General features: G+C 38.8%; 1 non-coding gene across 1 annotated transcript; it reads right to left on the minus strand.

The window, feature by feature from the left end:
- Positions 1-15,506: 15,506 nt before the first annotated feature.
- On the minus strand, positions 15,507-15,578 carry trnat-cgu. Its single transcript has one exon. It is a non-coding gene; the product is annotated as a tRNA-Thr (tRNA).
- Positions 15,579-16,994: the final 1,416 nt, after the last annotated feature.

Genomic DNA, 16,994 nt, shown 5'->3' on the forward strand with positions numbered 1-16,994 from the left:
AAACAGAGAAATGTCTCATCCAGTTCTTTGCCTTGGGCCTTCAAATGACAAAAATCGCTCTTGTATCTGCATTATTCTAACAATGATTTACTGATCTCCACAAGCAGATATCTGCATAAAACTACAGCTAACAATCCAATATAGATCAAGCAAGCCTGCCTGATGCTGTGTCACTAAAGCGCCTATCAGAGTTTAGATCCTGACTACCTGAGCAGCATCAGAAATGATCAGATGGACCTCGATTAAACAACAAAGATTTTAAATTGTTTTTTTTTTTCCATTTGAGGGTAAACCTGACACTTTACTTTTTACAGATCTGCATCATGATATTTCAACGTAAGACTAGCTAAGTGGAAGTGAAAATAAAGAAAATTATTTTCATTTTGGACCTACTGCTGTAGTAAATCAGAGTGAAGCTTTCATATAAGTTATCTAATGGAAAAGTGAGAAAGTAGGTGCCACTATAAGATCTTATGGGCAAAGAGATGAGTTTTTATGCCGCATGTTGGTTCTAAAACAAATTGACTTTGGATGCATCAGAGAATAAAGGAGGTGCATCAATCAAACGTAGCGATCATTTTTCATATATTTCAACGTGTTTATCAATAATCAAGTCTTCTGCAGCTCCCTTACAAGGGTCAATTTTGGGTCCAATCCCATTTTCACTCTAAATGTGGTGACTTGCTCCAGTCCTCCTGTAACACTTCTTACCACTGCTACGCCGATGAAACTCAGCTGTATTTTTCATATAAACCTAATCACCTTAACAATCTCTGTCCTTCATGACTACTTTTCTTCTGCCTCTAAGTGGTTGTCTCAAAATTTTCTCAGTCTCAATCTGAAGAAAACTGACATTCTTGTAATCGGCCATGGTAATTTTTATAAGTAGGTTAGCAACTGCATGGGACCCCTCGCCATCAATATGAAGTCCTCTGCTAAGAATCTTGGTGTTGTATTTGATAATCATTTAAACTTAGACTCTCAGAGTACCACTGTGCAGTCCCTCCTGATTAATGAGGATCTCAAATACTAAGGTCAAAAAAGTTTGTTTGTACATTCAGATTTATTTGAATCAATGTGTTGAACAAAATTAAAATTTTAGAAAAGCTCCATTGATTTGAGCTTTGACCATGAAACAGATTCTATGGATCTGAAGCAAGAACTGACATTATAAAAGGCAAAAATAAATTTTTTTCAAATGAAGTCTTACTCTCTACCTCAGATTTCTAATAGCTTATATACATACAGAGATAAGTAATGCCATATGCATTTCAGGTCTTCATAAGAAATATCACACTTGATTTTATTTTATCTAAATTTATTTTTTAAGAAACCATAGAGATTATTGTTCAACAGAAAAAATGGTGTTCATTATAAGTGAGCATAGCTGGCCACCAGTAGCGGACAGAAAGGATGGGAGAACAGCTTCTCTCCTCAGTTCACAGTGGGCTGCATCATTAGCATGACCAAGAAAAGAACACAGCCGACTTCTCACCCTGCTAGATGCCAAAACACAGCAGCAGGACGCCACAGCTGCCTGGAGGAACCCTAGGAAACCTATCGATATTCAAGACGTGCTGAACTTTTGAACTCGACAATCATACAACAATGCTACATGTGCGTTTTCTTATCCCAGAAAATGAATGCCTTTAACACTAGAGGCAGACCAGGAGGAGAAGGAAGAACAACAGAGGAGAAATTCTGGAGGGTCTGTGAGAGGAAACACAATTAAGGCTTGAGAAACGAGAGATAAAGGAAAGAGAGGCTGAATGGGAACAAAAGTTGTGGTTTGTTATGATGCAGCTGCTCAGAGAGCTAATGTTAATTCATGGCTCATTTTCAACGCACTCGCTCACTAACGAACGGGCTTCATGGTGACAGGTACCGTCTGTGAACAAGCCAATTTACCTCCTCTCTGTGCAGCATCACACATGTTCAAAGACCCGCTCACCTGAATATACACATATACATACTGTAAATGAGCACAAATACACACAGGCACTCTCCTCAGAGACGCACATCAAAGGCCAAGCCTGGGGAATAAACAGGCAGCCTCAGCGTCAAGAGTGAATGGGCTTAAAATTTCAAATGAGGAGGAAACTTTTTTTCACATTCTTTCTTTTGTCTTATCTTTCACTGTCTTTTTGTTTCTCTTTTCAATTTTTCTGTTTTCTTTTCATGACTTAATGCTTTGTCATTTCTATTTTCTTTTGTGCAACCTCTGCTCCCCCCTACTGAGGATGTTTGAATGAGAAGGTTGCTCCTCATGTGCCTTTAGCAACAAAAAGGGACATCAAGTATAAAAAAGCTTTGATAATTTTTTTTTTTTTTTTTAATAAAACAGAAATCCTGGTCTCCTGAAAAGTATGTTCATTTAAATGCACTCAGTACTTGGTTAGGGCTCCTTTTGCATTAATTACTGCATCAATGTGGTGTGGCATGGGGGCAATCAGCCTGAGGCACTGCTGAGGTTTTATTGAGGCCCAGGTTGCTTTGATAGCAGCCTTCAGCTCCTCTGCATTTTTGGGTCTGGTGTCTCATCTTCATCTTGAAAATCCCCCAGGGATTCTCTGTGGGGTTCAGGTCAGTTGAGTTTGCTAGCCAATGAAGCACAGGGATACCATGGTCATGAAACCAGTTGTTGGTATGGTACTTTCAGCAGTGTGGGCAAGTGCCAAGTCCTGCTGGAAAATTAAATCAACATCTTGTGAGGCTTGACATGGCTTGACTTTATCTGGTCCCTACTCAGCTACAAGTTACATCAACACATCTGTCATCCTGAGCTGTACATATACGAATTTCCTTTTGTGCACGCAAAAAGCATTGCATAAATAAATAGCATCAAAGACCTAAACAAAATGACTGGTAACTATTGAAGATTATTGTCCTTTGCATACTACATATGAAGTGCAAAGTTACAGTCTGTTCATCGTGAATCAGGTTTAATATACAGAGAAAAACTGCACTGCATAATAAGTGAAAATGTCAACCTGCAGTAATAAAGATTAAAGCAGAGTGAGATATTACTGAAATATTACAGAGTTTAAATGAACTTTGTGTAACCTATAAGAAAAAAAAATCTTTTTGCCTTCCCACAGAATCCAAACTTCTGTTTTCACATTTTTGTTTCCCTTTTTTTAACAGTCAGTTGCCAGTTACTTGCATAAGCCAAGGCAACATTCAGCTTGTAGCGGCCCTGAAGGAATAAGCAAACAGCGAGGGTGGACTTCATGGAGGAGCACTTGTGCACTCCAATCTGCTGTCACAGCATGGGTCCTTACTGATTCAGCTGTCCTGGTCAGGCCCAGAGCAGGACAAACAAAAACTGTTGCATTTGTAGCCGTATATATCAGGATGTGCTTGGTACTGAATTACCCTTAATTTGATTGACAGACTTCCAGTGGCACATTTAAGTGCACACAAATCTCCTGCCCATTCAAGCATGCAGTTCTGGAGGGCTCCTTGTTTATCAAACTGTGTTTCCAGGTTTTGGAATATGTGAAAAACAGCAGATAAGTCTCAAACATCTCTAGAGGGAGATAAGTAAAGTCTTACAAATGTCTAAAGGGGTGACACATGACAAAAAGTACAAGTTTGAAAATGGTGACATGTGGAGATGTGGACTCACAAAAAGGTAAGCTTACTTCACCTTTGAAGCTAACTAAACATTTCTGCGTTAGGCTTTGGGCTAAAAAAGATGCAAGAACCATAACACTAAAACTTGTGGGCTTTGCTATAACTTTAAGGACTTTAAGAATAATATATGAAAAACAAAGACAATCCAGACAGCTAAAACCTGGTCTAAATTTTGTTGCACGACATTTTCAATTAGAGGATGTGTCTAAATGAAAAGCATACAGTACATAGCACAATTCCACTCCCACTGCACAGACATTTTCTCAGCAGTAATGTTACTTTTAACAGTTGGTCTGGAACTATAATCATCATGCTTAAACCATAAAACAACATGTAGGAGACTAATCATTACCTCCGCCAAGGATGTTATGTGATCGGCAGGGTTTGTTAGTTTGTTTGTAAGCAACATAACTCAAAAAGTTATGGACGGATTTTGATGAAATTTTCAGGAAACGGCATAAGGAAGAACTGATTAGATTTTGGGAGTGATCCAGGTCACCATCTGGATCCAGGAATTTTTTAACAGATTCTGTACTATTGGGAGATAGGGCTAATGGTGGAGGTCTGCGCTCTCCGAGTGCTAGCTTTTACTGTTGCCTCTAAACAAAGGTTTAACAGATTTAAAGACTAAGACTAGAATAAAAAAAACTGTAAAATTACCACTAGTCCACACCTTTAGGGCACAGTAAGGGGTGGATGTTGCGAGTCTAGGGTAGGTGGGAGGGTTTCCACAAGCCCCTGCCCGAGCTGTGGATGTCCCAAGGGCTTAAAAACCATTGGCAAAGGTGAGAGGCCCAGATAAAGGAGATGCTGTCCAGCTTGAATTTGGCAGTCAAGAGCCACACATTGTACTGTGATGGGTGGCACTTGTGCAGTAAGACAGCTCTTGAAGTTTCCTCCCTGTTGGATATTCCACAGTCAACTGTGTCTGATATTATTAGAAAGTGGAAGCATTTAGGAACATCAGCAACTCAGCCATGAAGATGAAGACCACGTAAAATCCCAGTGTGGATGAAAGTGACATAAAAGACACTTGTTGAGGTTGATCAACTGACAGAAGAGGAAACGTGATGAAAGAGAGACCATCATGGAGTTTGTAGATTTATTGAAGAGACAGCAGAATCAATACATGGTGACAGGACTGAGGTTCCTTTCTGGGTAAGGAGGTCCTCCATCAAAAACTTCAATCAGCAGAGTGACATCATGAAACTGATAAGGCAACGGTCAAACCTTAAGATGCATACAAGGTAAAGGTCTGATCAAACAAGGTAATGGTTAAAGCCTGAGGTGCTGTAAAGATAGAATCAGGTCTATCAGCATGTCAGCCGTCCTAAAGTCTGCTTCCTGCAATAAGTTAACTGGACATGTCAGAGGGATATGTTTCACACATCCATCTGGGAAAGCTTCAATAGGAAACATTTGGGAAAAGGTAGAGGCTGGAGTGTGATTGGATGAACTTTCTGTCACATCTCTACAGATCAGTCAGAACAACAAAACACGTGACATAGCACCTATCAAGCTGCGCGTGCGCAGCTGCCGAGGAATAACGTGAACCATGGCAACTGTAGACATGTAAGTACTCGACTTTTGTCACTTTTGAGAAGAAAATAACTCACTGCTGTTCTTTGTTCTTCTTATAACGAAGAAATGTTGTCAAGTTCTTACAAAACTGGTGCTTTAGCAGCATCCACGCGGAGCCCTTTTGCCATAATTGCACCAGCTTCTTGTTGCTGCTTATTTACATCATGGCTCTGCCGCGCCTGAAAGTACTGCCCCTCATCTCTGATTGGTCCTGTCACTTTCTAACCAGGCCCAAACGGTTCAGACGGGAGCTTTGCAAGATAGATTCGCCAGTGAAAAACAAGGAATCAGCAAGGATCCATCTGCTTTGCAAGGTTAGCAAGAAGACTATCTCTGCTCTAACCATCTATGGAACATGTTATCTGACCATACAGGCATAGATATATTTGGGTCCAGTAAAGCTTTGCACATCTCCAGACTAGGTACATACAGTGCTTAACAAATTTATTAGACCACCTGTCATATTTGTTTCAGAGACCATCCAGCATCATGAAGTGCTTTAATGTGGACTCTTTCATTTTCAGTGAGCTCTCCACATTTTACCATTTTGAACAGGAATGAGGGATTTCAAGCTGAATTCACCCAAATTTGAGCCGGCTCACTGGGCTTCTCTGAGAAGCCAGAAATTAATCAAGCATAACATTCAACCACTAAAACTAATTTTTTCTGTTTAGAAATGCAAGTAAATAACTATAATTTGACACAATTATCAAGAAATAATAATGTACTTTACTATTTTTTCCTTTTTTTTTTTGTAAATCATTACATTTGAAAATTCATGGATAACAATAATAATTATATTTTAGCATTAAAAATATCATTTGGGTTAAAGAGCTTCTACATATTGGTGTATTAACCATTGCAGAAACATAAAAAACTATTTTGGTAATTACCAGTGCTGTTAATTTAGGGCAGCTGTGGCACAAACCTTACTTTGGTTAGGGTTAGGGTGGTCTAATAAATTTGTTAAGCACTGTACATCAAATCTTATACTGGACTTTAGAGCAGTGTAAATGTGTTTTGTGGTATGACAAGTGTCTCTTTTTAGCAGTTGGATGGGTGAGTCTGGGTTTAGCAGATGACAGGGGGGCATTACCTGCCTGACTCTATTGTACCAACTGTGAGGTATGGTAGAGACGGGATAATGGTATAGGACTGGTTTTCAGGGTTTGGACTATGCCCCTTATTTCCAGTGACGGCCAGTCTTAATGTTTCAGCATACCAAGACATTTTGGACAATGCTATGCTTCAAACTTTGTGGCAACATTTAAGGGAAGGCCCATTTCTATTCCAACATGACTGAACCCCAGGGCAAAAACCAAGGACTATAAAGACATGGTTTGATGAGCTTGCGTGGAAGAACTTGACTGGCCCACCTAAAGCCCATTGAGCACCTTTGGGATGAAATGGAATGTGGATTGCGAGCCAGGTTTTCTTGTCCAACATCACTGTCAGACCTCATGCGCCCAGAATGTATGAGCACAAATTCCAGCAGAAACACTCTGAAATCATGTGGAAAGCCTTCCAAGAAGAGTGAAGGCTGTTGTAGCTGCAAAAGGAGTGCGACCTCCACAATAAAGAAAACGTATTTGGATACAATGTCATTACAGTACCTGTGAAGTCAGGCCACTGGTTGATTTCCTGCAGTTCTGTGACCTTTCTCTGACTTCACTTCCTCCGAAGGTCTTGGAGCATATTTGTGTCAGCATGTGTGTTTGTGCTGTGTGTGTGTGAACAGCTGTCGCCAGAAGAGAAGATCTCTGTCACCATCATCATCATCATTATCATCATCATCAGCTCTCCTTACACTTTAAATTGGTCTCATGCTGCCCGTCACACACCGTTAAAAGCATAAAACACTAGTAAGAAGAGACAGCCCGGCAATGAAGAACAGCTCCTGCAAAACCAAATCAATAAGACCAAAAACACACGTACGAATGGGAAATCAACCATTTGCATGTTGTAAACTTTAATTTCCAACAGATGGGGTCGAGATTTAACTCTTTAATGATGACATCTCCTTCATCAGACAGCTGTGTTGTGTTTAAGCTTTGTATAAGAGCACAGGAAAGAATTATGAAAACATGTATCTCAAAGTGTTTCCCTCTATATTTGACCTGTCTTGTCCTTTCGTCTCACAACTCTTCAGCTCCAAATGTTTGGTTTTTACAGTTGCAACTTTTATTTGTTAGGCCTAAAACAACAGATGTTAAAGCATGATTGTACCTAAATATAAATGTGTCTATGTATTATACAAGTGTCTGAAACTGAGTAAACAGCTTACAATGAAGCCACTCGTGAGCTCACTCCAGAGATTTCTCCTCTCACCTCTCCTCTCAGAAGCCAGCTCTCGCCAGAGTCCTTGAAACAGCGGCAAGATAACAAACAAGATGCTAAAAGCAGTTATTTCTGAACTCCCCACCTATGTCATTATACACTACCTGGGCTGCGACCTAAAAAAAAATAAATAACTGAACTGCAGAAAGCAATAATAAGAGTAGTTTATCCTGCTTACCTCAGCTGCTGCAGCTGTTAACTAGCTGCGTGAGCTGGGTCTCCAGTAGCTACCTTTCTGTTTGGATTAGCTTGTTTTGCTTGTTGGGTGGGTGAAAAGAAGGCCAAAGGCAAAAAGATTCAAATTAAAAACCATGCCACATGCAGTTTTGTCCACAAGCAAAGGGCTGGGCTGGCTCACCCAGTGCTGTAAGAGTGCAGCTTCAACAGATTTCCCTGTTTCTGCTCATCAACACAGTACAGAGATCTTTCTGGATGTTTGTCCCAAAAACATTCATGAAATAACTTGACTCTTCGCATTACTGCTGATCAGACTTTTGTTATGAAAAGATTTATTTAGAAACCCTGCATCTGATTGAGTTTCATTTTTAAAGATGACATACTGAATGTTACCCCTTTTCCCCTGCATAACCCGGTCCCAGTCAGTAAAGCATCTCTGTTTGGTTAAAATATAACATAGATCAATCACCTGAGGAGGTCTTTGACCCTGTATAAACCAGTTTAAACAGCCTTTCTTAGATTGCTCAGTTTTGATGTGTCTTTTTAAATGTCATCTCTTCCCTACACAAGTACAGGGATTGTTTTAATGACACATTGTGATATGAAAAAGACCACAGACTCTGTACAGAGCATCAGTTTTCATGTTTATATGTACTGAAGGACCAGAAGAAATTTGTCTGTTTGTATCCCAGAATTTTCACCAGGCTGTGACAACCAGTGGCAGGCTGTTTTAATTTTTAAGTCATGCTTAGCGAAACGCTGCATGCCCAAACACTCATAGACTGGAGAAGAGAGCCTGAATGACTCATACTACAGAGAAAGAGACACAGGGAGGCTGTAATCTCTCCCTCAGTCACTGCAGATTGGAACTGCTTTAAATAATGACTCAAATTCCTTAACCCTTAGAGCTCCAGCGGCACGGATCCGTTCCGGAGCCACACCCCTTTGTAAATTGCTTGCTAACTTTTGAACTGTAGCTCTTACAGAATATTTTCTAGTGAACCCAGAACTTGGCTGACTGTCCAGGGTCTCTGAGGATAGGGTTGTTGTATACAACAAGAAGCAATGCAGTTTAGAAAAAGTAAATAACTTTCGAACCATACGAGGTAGACACTCTTTTTTCCCCTGAAAGCTGACCGTTTTGCCGATCATTTGCTACCCTCGATGTCTCTGTAGCCCTTAAGGAAGCCATTCTAGTGAGCCCAAATCTTCAGTGACTTTTCCGGGTCTTTAAATATTAAATCCACGGCATTAGATGTGATAATAAGCGTCTTTTTGTCCATTTTTAATCCATTTTCGATCATGTACTTTGGCTTTCTTCGGCCATATTTGTTGAGGGCAACATGAGGGCAACTAGATGCAAAGCATTGTGGGAGTTGTAGTCGACCAGTTGCTTCTCTACTGTTTAGAGGAACGGCACAAATGAATCTAACTGCAAGAAAACGCATTGACTTTCTCTTGTATTTATTTAGATATTTTTTAAAACTGTTTGTCACAGAATGTTTATTTTTACACAGTTTTGTCCCCAAGAGATGGGAGAACAAGTCTATACAAAGAAAATGCTTTGTCACTATTGTTTACTGTGTGTTATTAATAAAAATCTTTGAGTTTCAAATTCTGATTTGTTTTCTTATTTTGTCTTTAGATTCCTATTACTTTTCCATAATCCAAGTGACATTACTGTAGTAGATATATTCTTAAAGCCCAGGTTGTCCTGAAAAGAAAGATGTATAGAACTTGACTGTGCACCACAGGGTTGATATTTTACAAGCTTTTTAAGACACAAGTCCAGGCGAGACATGATGGTGAAAAAAATAGCTGTGAGCTCTAAGGGTTAAAGCGCAAGGACTTTTATGACAAAATGTGAATATTTTGGAGACTTTTTGTAACAGAATGATTATTCTTTCACTTTTTGGTCCCCAAGAGATGGGAGAACAAGTTTGTGCCAAAATCACCCTTATTCATTAATGTTTACTGTTTCTGAATGTTTTTTCCCTTTTGTTTTTATAGTCCAATTACATTTTTTTAAGTTCAAGCGACATTGCTGTAGCAAACATATTCTTAAAGCCAGTTTGTCCTGGAAAAAAAAAAAAGATGTTTAGAACTTAATTGTGCACCACAGGGTTGATGCTTTACAAGCTTTTTAAGACAATAAGTTCAGGCGAGAAACAATGGGTTAAAGAAAAAGTAGTAGAGGGCTCAGAGGGTTAAAGATCCCCAAAAGTCACACGAGTTCCAGGCTGACCAGAAAAGCTTCCATAAGGAATTTGAAGGCATGGATAGCATCAGTGGAACAGTGCAACAGCTAGATTCAAGTGGGGGGAAAAGTACGAGGCTACGATTAATGGATTAAACATTTTTCAACTTTCTATAAGTAGTGTCCCTTCTTTTCTTACACAACATCAGGCTGAGAGGGTCAGCTGTTCAGCTGTCATCAAATCTATGAGGACAGTCAGAAACGCAGTCAGTGTGATGTGTTTGGGTTTTGAAATGTTAACTGTGTGTCTTTATCCATTTCAGCATGTGTAGGAAATGAACAAGTTCATTGTTGGCCTACTTGAGTTATGAAAGATTTTTTTACAAACAGTTATAGCTTTATTGTTTTAAGTGCAGCCATTATGTTGTGTGCAGAGTATATTTAGCCAAATATTTAAGCTAGCTTGCAAGGAAAATGTCACTGTAAAAAGCTCTCAAGAGGTAAAATGACAGGAAAAATAGAGCATACAAATTAAAAAATGGGCGACGGCAATGCATTCATCTCACCTGGCTTTATGAATGCAAAGCCCATGTGTCTTATCTGCAGTGAAGTTGTGGCTGTATGCAAGACATGGTCCTCTCAAAGTGGTCTTTACACTTTTTCAGAAAGGACTAAACTTGACATGTATTAGTTCAGGTTTAAAACTACACTGCCTTTTGCATTACTTTATAGGCAAAAGAGTAAAGAGGAAATGAAGATGTTGGGGATAAATGCTGTGCAATGATGGTGCAGCAACTGACCACTGTCTGCAGTGCTGCTCTCATCTTGTTTGTGTGTTTGTGTCTGCTCCAGCATTGTTGTTGAGAAGAATAAATAGTCACTATCGTAATAATCTTGCAGGCCGGATATTATTGCCAGCAGGCAAGCTTTGACCCAAGGGCCGCTAAATGCCAATCCCTGGTCCAGGATTTTAAAACTCCTTAAACCAGGGTTTGTACAAAGAGTATATTTCTTGGAAGTTTGTTCCATGTAGATCAAAACCTCCTGCAGATATTATGGTCAGACCATGACCTTGTGTGGACCATTTAGAAAATATATATCAATTTTCCAGCAGACCAGAAGCAAACAATAAAGCAATTGTGAAGTTATGCAACTGTCCTAGTGACAAATCTGTTTTTATTGATTCTGGCCCAATAGAAACGTCAATACTGATGTCTGTTTTATGACTAAGCTTCCTGAACAACCTGTAGAATGACAAAACTTTTAATGCAGTTGATCAAACACCTACTGTCAGAGCGGCAGCAGGACGAGGGAAGGAGCATGTTTGATCTACGGGCTCTGTGACTTCAGAGATGGGTTGCGGGTAATTTACAAGGATGTCAGAGCAGCCACTTTATTAATTATTTAAACCTCTGGATGCAACCACACAGGGGATCAGGAAGGTCTAGAAGTAAATAATGTTGTATCACTCTTTTTAAACATCAGATCAGATAACTTTTTTGTATACTAGTACATTTTTTTCCAAGAAAATGCACTAAGTATGGTTGCTAGATGAGGTGACTATATGTTTTAACATAGACATCATTTTACCCCCCTAAACAGGCATATGTCCAAGTATGGTTCCTCCATTTTTCAAGCTAAAATCAGTAAATTTGATGTTATTCATAAAAATAAAAGTAAAATCAGAACGTATGGTCTCACTCTTTAAGGGGGGGGGGGGGGCAGTATCTTACCATTTTACAAGACAACAGAGAGGGTGGTGTTTCTAAAAGTTTGCCCATATTCTAAACTTTCCCTTCTGAGACCTCCCAAATGCTGCTGTGGTATAAACTCACAGCTTAATCACAGCAAAAGGTTATTGTGTGAACAGGGCCACTGACACGACACTTTTCTTCATTTAAAAAACAGAAGACTATTCCAGATAGAGTAGAAGTAAACAAAAATAAATGGTGGTGGATTACAATAACGGGCAAAAATTGTGCAATAACTATCAAAAGTCAAGAAGAGGTGAACTTTTTTGCACTGCTGAGGTCAATATTCTCTGTCGTCTCTTGATAAAACCAAGCCAAGCCCTTTCTTTATTCAACACAAAAGTCATCTTAAACATGTCTGACAGTTTAATGCTGACTTTAGGGACATTTTCAAGGAGAAACTTATTCATTTTTTCTCTCTCCCTTTAAAATCAATGCAGCATTACCCTGAAAGACTTTATTCACTGAGTGGCCAGGAAAGAAAGAGGAAAGACTTAATATTTGACAAGTGTGCTTGTAACTGGAATGTCAGCCACTTTGAAACACTACACCAAAGATCTGAGATGAGTTAATTCAAGCATCATGCTCTTATCTTGCTCCACAATTAACATCAAGGCCCTTAATCTCTTCTCTCCTCTACTGAAGCTGTTCAGAGGCAGAAAACAGAGGGGGAACTTGCTCTTGCCTTTATTTTGGATTCCCATTAGCACTGCAGAGACAGCTGTTCCCTCTGGTATCTACATAAAAAGAGGCAACAATCACTTTTTATCCAGCTTTTTCCCCAAAGAACCAAATGTGACAAAGTCACCAAGGAAACACCTTATTGTACAAAATACTCAGGGGAAGTTTCAATCAGAGCTATATAACCTTATAAGATAGTGTTTTTCTAAAAATAAAGAGCATGTCATCAACTACACTCTGACAACATTTACTTGTGCCTTATTTGCTGGATCATTGGGTTAAGCCCTTTTTCCTAACATGACCCGCCACATAGACTTTCATATGTCCAATGCATGGCATGGATAACCTCCTATTCAACCTAACCTCCCATACAAAGTGTTTGGGAATGGCAGGACTTTTCCAAAAATTCTCAGAAGGTGAGTGGGCAGATGTTCTGTCTGTCACATTCATTAAGAGCCAATCAGAGTAACAAAATGAGGTAGCACACATGAGTAGTTCAGACATTAACCTGAGCTAGGCACGTTACAAACAGCAGAGCATGTTGGATAAAACAACCGAGGCCGGTTAGTAGATGTACTGAAACATCTCCCCTGCCAAGAAAAGCTTGCATTGTTGTTCTTTGCTCTTGTTTAATAAGGAAATGTGGCCAAGTCCTGCTAAACTGCTGTACTACACCTTCAAGCTAATTGTTACACCAGGACAACCGTAGTATACACTAGTTAACAATAAAACTAATCACTGTGCATAACTATCACAAACTCATGCTGAAAGGGGTAGGGAGATGGTTTACATCATAATGGTCCACTTCTGATAAAATTGCTGCTATGCTAAAGCTGCAACTGAGCTAAATGCAACACTGGCAGCAGCCATTGCTATCAGCTTCCAGTATAACCAAACCCCACGTGTAGCTGCCGTCTCATTCTCCTCAAATAAACTTGACTGGTTAGATCAATTTTCTGATGTGGCACAAACGTTTCACACTGGAGTTTTGCAAAATGAATTTGCCCTATGACATGAAAGATTTGCAAGGTAAAGTGCCATGAAAAAGTATTTGCCCCCTTTCTGATTCCTGATGTTTTTACATATTTATCACACTTAAATGTTTTGGATCATCAAACCAATATTTATATTTCACAAAGACAACCCAAGTAAATACAAAATGCAATTTCTAAATGATTATTTTATTTACTAAGGGAAAAAAATTCAAACCTTTCTGGCCCAGTGTGATAAAGTAATTGCCCCCTGAACCTAATAACTTGTTGTGCCTTGGCAGCAATAACTGAAATCAAGCGTTTTCGATAACTGATGAGTCTTTTGCATCGCTGTGGAGCAATTTTGGCCCGCTCTTCTTCACAGAATTGTTTTAACTTTGCCATATTGAAGGGTTTTTGAGCTTGAACTACCCGTTTAAGGTCCCACCAGGTGGATTTAAGTCCGGACTTTGACTTGGCCACTCCAAAACCTTTTTTTTTTTTTTTTTTTTTTTTTGTTTATTTTATTTATCTATTTATTTATTTGAGCCATTCAGAGGTGGACTTACTGGTATATTTCACAGATAGCCAAGTATACCAGATTGAACACCTTCATGCTATTCCATTGTTTGTTGGTTATTTTTGCTTTCCCTGGAACCTGAAGTTAAGGTCACAACAATCATTGAGTAAGTCTCTTGGCAGAATATACAAAAACTCTCACAAGTGATGGTATGAAGGTTCAACGGTGATCCTAGAAAGCTATTTAGCTCAAGCTAAACATGGAACAACGTTGCCCCTCAGAAAACTGACAAGTCTCAGTAGTTCCTGGGTTCTGCAGTCGACAAATTACAGCAAGGCATTGATTGAACCCATGATCTTTAGTTTAGGAGAGTATGTCAAAGGACATGCCCAGAAATGGTGTTAAACAAAGAGGGTTCTTAACATTCAGTTTCTCTCTCTCTTTCTTTGGTTGCAGAAAGACTGCTGGGCCACCATGACAGTTGGTTTGATATCACACAGTATAAGCCAGCTTTGGTCAAAACTGTGCTTTATGTTTGAGGAACTATAGAAGTCCATCTAAAGGCATGGATGGGGATTGAACCCATGATCTTTGGTTTATGAGATCAACACCTTACCATTAGGCCACCATTCCCTATATCTGTACTGTGTAAAGCAAATTCTCAACATTTAGTTTCCTTTCTTTTTTGTGACCAGTGCCAACAGCAGTTAACTCATGCAGCAAGGACTCAAAATAATAGAAATAGAAATAGTACTGACCGTTGAAAACCTATCCCTTTAACAAACTAAAAAATGTTAGGCACAATCATCACCATAGGAATATTTAAAAGCCTTTTTTCAATGCCTCCACAGCCCAGGGAGTCATGAGAACAAATGTCTGATGAGCAAATTAATGATCTTTTGGTCAAAATAAGAAAAATAAAGTAAACAAAATGATGAAAAACAAAGCATTTGTTAAGGCATACCCTGGCTTTAAACCTTTAGGTTTAATTGATCATCTTAAAATAATCAAGCTTTCTAGCATATTAATCTGTACCAATCTATGCAATCCAACCTGTGTTTTGAAAATCGACCACCAGGCCAAATTTTGGTCATGAAAAAACATCTCTAAGTTTATATATTAAGCTTTATAATCATGAGAAATGAGATGGTAAAATCTGCTCTTGGGTGTATGGACTTGTTGATTGAATGAGCCAAAGCCACACCCAGTCACAAGATAGATGATATTCTGAAATTTAGAAAAATTATACAAACTTCATCATCTATCTGCTATGCTGCTATGTTACAACTCTCTTTTTTTACGCCACCAAAGAAACAATCGGATTTATGCCATGGCAGGCAGACAGATCAGAGCTAAAAAGTCTCAGATTAATTTTCTACTTCCATTTTTAACTCTTCAGGTAATTTTCTGAGTTGTGTGAAGTTAAGTCTCTCCTGATGATTAGCATTGGAGGCTTTTATTGTGACAGACTTAGCTGGAATACAATGTGCCTACTATCAATGCTGACAAGAACTTCAAGTTGTCCTTTTACTCTAGCAAAGACAGTAATGAAATATCTGGCTAGAGAAGAATTTTACATTCCTTAAACATCATCATTAGATTGTAGCAGTAATCACTCTTGTCCCACGTCTGAGGATTCATACAGGAATACCTAAAGGCATGGATGGGGATCGAACCCATGATCTTTGGTTTACGAGACCAACGCCTTACCACTTGGCCACCATGCCCTGCTTGATGCAATTTCTACACAGTTAATTTCTTTTTTTTTTGTTTTCCTTTTTTTTCATTCAGTGATGCAAGACAGAACCTGACAAGTGAGGGACAACACATTTGCAACAACACTGTGTTCAAACAATACAGATAGTGGAAACCAGACAAGACAGAGACACGCAGGAACTCATTACATAATGACATTTTAAATTTGAGGGTGTTGAGAGGCTATGTTTGTGTGTGTCTGTGTGTGTGTGTAGATTTGTGAATAAAGTGGAATATTAGGAATGGTGAGGGTATTTGCAATCAAGTTAAGTTGGATAAATACATAAGGACAAGAAGAGAGACACAGTTAAAAAAATAAAAATTAAATAAATAAAAAAAGAGTCTATATGGATGTTGGACGCATGTAGGTAAAGGAATAGTTTAAGAAAAGCTTATTTAAAAATGACAAAGAAAGAGTGAAAGAAAAAAGGAAAATGGAGCAAAACCAAGGGGCAGAAAGGGGAAAAAATCTTGCAATTATATGGTGATAAATGTAAAAAGCCTTGCATTAGGTTTCTGTTTTAAATATTATTCATTACCTCCCATGTCCATTCTTTGGTCTCCATTTTTTCTCACATTTTAACCCCCCTGCCTATCATTTTTGCAGTTCAGTTGGCCCTTCCTCAGTCGCCCCCTGACCCTGCGGAGGGAGCCGGCCGATCGGTTTGCCCTTTGATAATGTGCCATCTAGTTGAGGATGATTATGGAAGGGATGATTTGTGGTTGGGCATGAGACGGAGTGCTGTGGAAAGTTCTTCATGAGATATTGGAGCTTCTAGTGCAGAGTTATGGTCTTTATTGAGTTGTGGTAAATTGATAGTGCTCAGAAATGAGATAATGTCTCCTTGGTTTGGGTTATTTTCTGATGAATATAAATTTGCATAAAATTCATTGAATTTTTTTATTTATTTCTTCCGGTGAGTTTGTTGGCTTCCCTGCTGAGTTCTTGATGGTGGAAATAGTTGTTTTTTTCTTCATTATCTTTACTCTGCTTTATCTGATTTCTTGTAGCAGTAAGTCTTCATAATTGTCGTGGCCTGGAAAGTGTTTGATTTCAAGAAGCTGCAAGCACTCAGTGTTCCTAGACTTTGAAACAGTACTACTCAGACAAACTGAAAACATTTTTGGTATGATCATCACCATGGATTTAATGTTTTGTTGCTGCCTTCACACCCAAGAGAATTTGGAGACAAATTTTGTAATAAGCAAACAAATTATTTATAAGTCAAGACAGAAAAATCATTAAATCAGACAAATCATTAAACTGAATGATCAGCTCTTAACACCATGAACTAAGTCATTGTCCCAAAAAAATTTCACAAAAATACACCCTTGAAAAAAATATGTGTTAAAAAAAAGTGCTTATAGAGATTAATTATGGACTTACA

Source organism: Cheilinus undulatus, linkage group 10, assembly GCF_018320785.1.
Source record: "Cheilinus undulatus linkage group 10, ASM1832078v1, whole genome shotgun sequence".
NCBI lineage: Eukaryota > Metazoa > Chordata > Actinopteri > Labriformes > Labridae > Cheilinus > Cheilinus undulatus.